Source organism: Pinus tabuliformis, chromosome 3_1 (genome assembly GCF_031772625.1).
Source record: "Pinus tabuliformis cultivar Carrire ecotype Pingquan chromosome 3_1, CPIR1, whole genome shotgun sequence".
Taxonomy (NCBI): domain Eukaryota; kingdom Viridiplantae; phylum Streptophyta; class Pinopsida; order Pinales; family Pinaceae; genus Pinus; species Pinus tabuliformis.
In genome coordinates this window covers 719,907,742-719,915,530 of record NC_142301.1, presented here as the reverse complement: position 1 = coordinate 719,915,530, position 7,789 = coordinate 719,907,742, and positions in this window count along the sequence as shown.

The following is a 7,789-nucleotide window of genomic DNA, read 5'->3' as shown; positions in this document are numbered from 1 at the left end:
TATATTCTAACAATTATTTCCTTATATTAAAATATTATTTATTTAGTCATATCTAACTGTTATATTATAACGACTAAAATTTTTCTCTCCATCTATTTAACTTGATGCCAATATCGGGTTCTTCATCTTGTTCTAGCGATGAACCACACTAGATGGTTCGAAACGCATCAACAAAACTCTGATGAAGTGATTTTTACAGAAAATTTTCTAACTTTTCATGATCATGGCAGAGTTTGAAAATGCAATTCCAGTTGATATGAATGATGGGTTCAAATATAAAATGGATTCAAGATGATTATTGAGCATAACTACTAATTAATGGTTATTGGATTTTTTTTCTTTGACGATATTGCATTTTGAAGATGGGAAGAATCGAGATAAAATCCTAACCATGGACATTAAGAAAAGAACATCAAAAATGAAGTAACATACAATCACATAATATGTTCAACTAATCGACGTAACATGTGGTAGTAAAGAAGACACTATTCATTTAGGAAAGATGTGGAGATGACCAGTAAATTATCGTGGATATTCCATTGGAACAATCCATCATAATAGATGTGATAAATATTGAATTTTTCACTGTGAATATTAATTATTTTAGAACTTAGATTCTTTATTTCTTGTTTGTATGCTTAAATATAAATTAGTTGAAATGCAAACAATATAGAGTGAAAAGAAATACACACACTAATCAAAGTAAGCACAATTTTTCCCTTGGAAAACCCTTATGGGAGAAACCTAGCTAGAAGGTGAGGTTGCTTTGATCTCTATTCTCTAGTATGGAAAAAGTGTAGATACAAAGAAAGAGGTACTCTCTATAGATTTACCTAAGACCTATGGCTTATAAAGTTGCTACAAAATCTTAAGCCCTTATTTTTCCCTCTAACATCCCACTCCCAATTTCTTTGCTCAAATATGGAAGAGAATGTAATAATATGAAATGTAACCCCTACTCCTCCTAGCGTCCTAGTATTTAACATAACACAATAGCTAACTATATGAAAAGTTTGACTCCCTCAACCATCAACTAGAGTTACGATTTTGGACATTCTCGAGTCTTTTTTGAATCACACACTTGGCTAGCTGCATATGCATGAGTAGCAGGGATTAATGTGACATCGACTTGTAGCATGGTGGTTAGTATGGTAGATAAACTTGCGAGATGCATAAATTTTGCATACAAAGTTCGAGTACCAAATGATCTCGCATAAAGAATAATTTTTTTTACCCCAGAAAAAAACTTTTAATGCCTCAAAATGGCTTTAGAAGAATTCATACCCAAATTAGGACCCATTCATAAAAATATTGTACAAGTTGATTCATTTAATTCTTCCACTATGAAAACATTGAGATAGATGAAGAACACTATAATAATTCAATCTGAAATAAGATAAATTATAAATGGTAAATAGTATCGCAATTTCGTAAATTACATATGAATGAAGTCAAAATTGGAAGAAACTCACCCCTCAAACAATACAAACCTATGAGAAGATAGAAAAATAAGTATAAAGAAATGGGGGTTTTAAGAAATGAATGATGATAACCTATTGCATTGCTCATAACCATGACCAACCTATAATGATGAGATAAACATAAAAGAGTAATATATAGATACATAAAGTTAAATATGTGGAAGTTTCTCAAACAACTGTAAGAAATCAACTAGGACATGATGGAGCCTTTTTTAATTAGCGATAGTCATGATGAAATAACTTAGCACTCTATTTTTATATTGTAAATAAGCATGTGGCAATTGGTTGTGGAATCACATATGTCTGGAAATGATTTCATATGTGGTAAAAGAAAGAAACTATGTAGACTAATAAGAAAACACCTAGCATGAAGTGTATGAAGGAATTTTGTGAGAACTTCTATAATGAGAGCTTGAGAAAGATTATGCATAATTGAAAAAACTAGTGAGAATCAACTAAGGGCACTTGCAGAAGAATGATGACTCCAAAAGTGGAAATGAGGCTATCATGAGGAACACATGCCCACAAGAATGTGTGCTTCTTCTTAGGAATTCACATGTGTTCCTAGTTGTTTAGGCTCCCTAATGCCCAAGTTACCAACTAGGACCCCAGCGAGGCTACCTGCTTAGCATGGCTCAAAAGTGTGTGTGCATTTTTAGGAAATATAATTATTCAATTTGAAAACCTTAGTTTTATGCACTATGAAAACCCTTGCTTCGTGGAATTTGAAAACCATAGCAATGTGGAATGTGGAAACTCCAACATCGTGAGTTCAAATTTGAGTGCATAATTAGAAAATGTGAGTAAACACACCAAACTATGCATCACAAATTGGCAACGTATGTAGATGTATATTGAAGTTAAATTTCAAGACCTTAGTTTTGTGAAATTTGAAAACACTGCTTTTGTGGAATTTGAAAACCCTCGTATTGTGGAATTTGATGGAATTGAATTGTATGGATGTAATTGTTGTTTATACCATTATGACTAATTTATTCCCAACACTCTATTTCTTTATTTCCATTTACACATTTTCTACTCTCTCTCTCTCTCTCTCTCTCTCTCTCTCTCTCTCTCTGATACTTGACTATCTAAGTTTAGTTATAGGATTAGTTAAAGGTAGATCAAATTCTCATTGTAAGAATTTTGATAAGGTAAGAATGGATTGGTTGGTTGTTCGACTCAAGATCCGTTTGTGGCCCTTAAAATGAATACATGATAGACATTTATTAGAACATGAGGTGGTAGTTGGGCCACATCATGCTTCATAATAATGAATCCAAAGATGAAATTAATTTAGTAACTAATGTTGGAAGAAAAACTCCAGGGTTTACATTAAATGTTGAAAGAAAATGCTAATTCTACTATAACCAATAATTTGCTTCACAGTTCTCATTGCCAATGTAACATAGTTGTTTTATTGTTCTTCACTTTAATTTACCTATATCTAAATTAACTAACAAAAATCACTACCATAATTTATTTTTAATTATATACATTTTTATATCATTAATTCAAATTACCAAAAAAATAATAAATAAATATTTTTTTAAATTTATTTTTATTGCAATTTCATTTTATAAACTTAAATATATTAATTATAAATTTTAAACTAAATAATTTAGCTTTATTGCAATTTCATTTAGTCAACTTAAATGTATTAATTATAAGTTTTAAAATAATTTAATGCGTTTGTTTTAAAATAATTTAATGCGATTGGCTTCTTGTTAATTATTTTCTTCCCTTTTCCAATTCCCTTTCCACATTTATATAACAAACGTTTCATTCGATTTGTTATATTAATTAGACTAATTTAGTACTTAAATTTTACCTAATTTTCAAGTTATTCGATTCTTGGTCAGACATCATTACTTAATAATAATAATGAATGCTTTATAAAATATCTATATATTATTATTAATTAGTCAAATAGAATTTATTTAAAAATGGTTTGTAAAAATGTAATGATTAGAGAAATATGTTCATTTAAATTATTTAAGAGTATAAATTTAATTTATAAATAGTATATCAATTTTTATATAAGAGTTTAAATTTAATTTATAAATAGTATATCAATTGTTTTTTTTTTAATATTGTATTGCTTCAAAATATGTCTATAAAATATTAAAAGATAGTATTGTTTATGTTATATGGTCACAATTTAACTCAAGGGAAACCAAATCTCTTGATCACAGAAAAGATTTCACATAATATGAATTGATAGCAATTAGCACTAAGAAATTTATGACAACTAATATAGATTGAACTACAAAAAGTAAAAGACAACTACCAAGTGGTGAAACATAATATGAAGAGTCAAATGAAGTGCTTGTTCTAGCTTGTGTAGGGGGTTTCAATTCACATCGTATATTGATTTCAAGGTGAGCAAACCAAGCATATAACCTAGCAAATTGATGAGCACTAGTAACATTGTACATGCTTGATTTCATATAGAGAAGAGATTGTATCATTACGATATTCATGTTTCTCCTTCATCTACCTAGGAGTGTCTTCATTAACCAATGAAGGGTGATGGAGTTTAGGTATTGGCTCCATCTTCCCCTGGCATGTCTCGGGTTATGAACCCAATTGGTTACCTCTACATGAATTTCTAAGTTAGAGTAGGCTTGCTCGTGACTAGTGATCTAAGCTTCAAGTTGGCAGAATTCCTCTTGAATCTCTAGAAGAGTGGCAGACTGGAAAATTGTTGTGACGCCTTGGGCTTGGGCTTGAGCTCATGTTCAACATTGAGGACCCTTTCCCCTAGACGCCTGGCGACAATGCATTCAATCTCGGGACATACTGCACCGGATAAATGATGACCACGATAGAATTTTCTCCCAAAAAACCCAGAAACCCGAGCGATTAGAAATGAGAATGCTAAATAAATGTAAAATCCAGGGAGGTTTGTATTACGAGAGAGGTATGATAGTTTCAAATGGAATACCATTCATGAGGGAGGGTAGATAAAATACTTTTGGAGGGTCCAACAACCACCAGGAGTGAACATCATTTGATCCACAACTCACCCCTGCTTAGCTTAGAGAATTGCAGGCCAATATCCACCAAATAAAAGAAAAAAAAATGAGGGAATTGAACATATATAGAATTAAAAAATGTTGACCGACCCACTAGACGTGCAACTGCATAGTCATGAGAGCCACATTATGGTTGATGCCTCCCACTTCTACAACATTTGTTGGTGTGGTTACCGTTAGCTATCCAGGAGATGTGTCCAATGCTTTCCCTAGGATTTTCCCCTCACTGTTGCTCAACGTCTAGTGCATGAGCTGAAGAACGCCAATCTCTGAAGCTAGGTCTCCCATATTTCCTATGTGTGCCAATCCATGGCATGGAAAAAGTCCATTGCCTCAACTACGAAATCTACCAAGGGGTGAGTTGTGGATTTTATTTATATATAATGGGTGCTATATAAAATCCACAACCCATCCCTCGCTTAGCTTAGAGAATTATAGTCCAACACCCACCAAATAAAAGAAAAAATAGTGAAGGTATTAACAAAATCAAAGGAATTAGACATGTAGAGAATTATGCAATGTTAACTGACCCACGAGACTTGCAATTGCATATTCATGAGAGCTACTTGATGGTTGATGCCTCTCACTCCTACAACACGTATTTTCGTGGTTACTGTGAGTAGTCCAAGGGATGTGTCTAATGTTATCCCTAGGATTTTCCCCCCGCCATTAGTCAACGTTCAGTGCATGAACTGAAGAACGCCAATCTCTGAAGCTATGTCTCCTATAATTTTTGTGCATGCCAATCCATGGCATGAAAAAAAGCCATTTCCCGAACCAGAAAGGAAGCCAACAATTTATGCCACATGCTTGTATCTTTGCCACCCAATTCAATCCCCTCACTCGCTAACGACTAAAGGAATTGCCCCACATGCGGTAGAGGTAAATCCCATGCATAGTAGAAAAGACAAAAAGCAAAGTCTTTCATCTTAGAGTGCTTGAGTATAGAGTAATTTGCCATAAAGATTAAAGGTAGCAATAGTTATTCCATGTGTGTTGCATGGGATGAGTTGACCAATCAAAAACCTTTTCTCTCTTCTAAAAACATCTAGACATTATTATTATAATAAACAATTTATTTATATTTTATATAACACCCATTATATATAAATAATTCAAATTAATTATTATAATAAAATAAATGTATAAAGAAATCTAAATTTTTAACCCTGCACAGGGGAAGTGTTCTTATCAAAGAAACATGCAAAATGCAGATAAGTGTTCTTAGTGAAGAAACGTGCACAATGCGGATAGTCTTTAATATTGCATAGAAGAGAAATTAACCTGTATTAGACATCATACGCAATTACATCTTCATATATTCTCTTTCCACATAATCTTATACCACGATAGAATTTTTTCCCAAAACACCCAGAAACTCGAGGGATTAGAAATGAGAATGCTAAATAAATGTAAAATCCAGGGAGGTTCGTATTGCGAGAGAGGTATGATAGTTTCAAATGGAATACCATTCATGAGGGAGGGTAGATAAAATACTTTTGGAGGGTCCAACAACCACGAGGAGTGAACATCATTTGATCCACAACTCACCCCTGCTTAGCTTAGAGAATTGCAAGCCATTATCCACCAAATAAAAGAAAAAACAATGAAGGAATTGAACATATATAGAATTACACAATGTTGACTAACCCACTAGATGTGCAACTACATAGTCATGAGAGCTACATTATGGTTGATGCCTCCCACTCCTACAACATTTGTTGGTGTGGTTACCGTCAGCTACCCAGGAGATGTGTCTAATGTTTTCCCTAGGATTTTCCCCTCACTGTTGCTCAACGTCTAGTGCATGAGCTGAAGAATGCCAATCTCTGAAGCTAGGTCTTCCATATTTCCTATGTGTGCCAATCCATGGCATGGCAAAAGTCCATTGCCTTAACTACAAAATCCACAAAGGGGTGAGTTGTGGATTTTATTTATATATAATGGGTGTTATATAAAATCTACAACTCACCCCTCGCTTAGCTTAGAGAATTATAGGCCAACACCCACCAAATAAAAGAAAAAATAGTGAATTAACAAAAGCAAAGGAATTAGACATGTAGAGAATTATGCAATGCTAACTGACCCACGAGACTTGCAATTGCATATTCATGAGAGCTACTTGATGGTTGATGCCTCTCGCTCCTACAACATGTATTGTCATGGTTACTGTGAGTTGTCCAAGGGATGCGTCCAATGTTATCCCTAGGATTTCCGCCCCACCATTAGTCAACGTTCAGTGCATGAGCTGAAGAACGCCAATCTCTGAAGCTAGGTCTCCTATAATTTTTGTGCATGCCAATCCATGGCATGAAAAAAAGCCATTTCCCGAACCAAAAAGGAAACCCACAATTTATGCCACATGCTTGTATCTTTGCCACCGGAAGCCCACAATTTATGCCACATGCTTGTATCTTTGTCACCCAATTCAATCCCCTCACTCGCTAACTACTAAAGGAATTGCCCCACATGTGGCAGAGGTAAATCCCATGCATAGTAGAAAAGCCAAAAAGAAAAGTCTCTCATCTTAGAGTGCTTGAGTATAGAGTAATTTGCCATAAAGATTAAATGTAGCAATAGTTATTCCATGTGTGTTGCATGGGATTCTAGAAACATCTGGACATTATTATTATAATAAACAATTTATTTATATTTTATATAACACCCATTATATATAAATAATTCAAATTAATTATTATAATAAAATAAATGTATAAAGAAATCTGAGTTTTTAACCATGCACAGGGTAAGTGTTCTTATCAAAGAAACGTGCAAAATGTAGATAAGTGTTCTTAGTGAAGAAACGTGCACAATGCGGATAGTCTTTAATATTGCATAGAAGAGAAATTAACCTGTAGCAGACGTCATACGCAATTACATCTTCATATATTCTCTTTCCACATAATCTTACACAATGACATTCATCTATGCTCTTCCGAACAAACTCTACAAAAATATATATATAGGCGTAGAGAAACACAACTCTCAAAAAAATTATCCGTAGAGAAACACGACTCTCAAACTCCATCAATAAACGAAAAGCATAGCGTGTTCCTCTACAAGCTTGTCACTAAAACTCTACCAATAAATGGAAGGCATAGCGTGTCATTCTAAAACCCTTGCCACTGGGGAAAAAGTAGTAGACAGCATTGTCTTTCTTCTTTTCTCATCGTAACACCCCCGACAGCCCGAACTCTCGTTAGCTGACACTACTGAGTTCGGTAGTGGGCATGGTTAACTTCAACACGTGAAGAATTACCGCCTAACTTT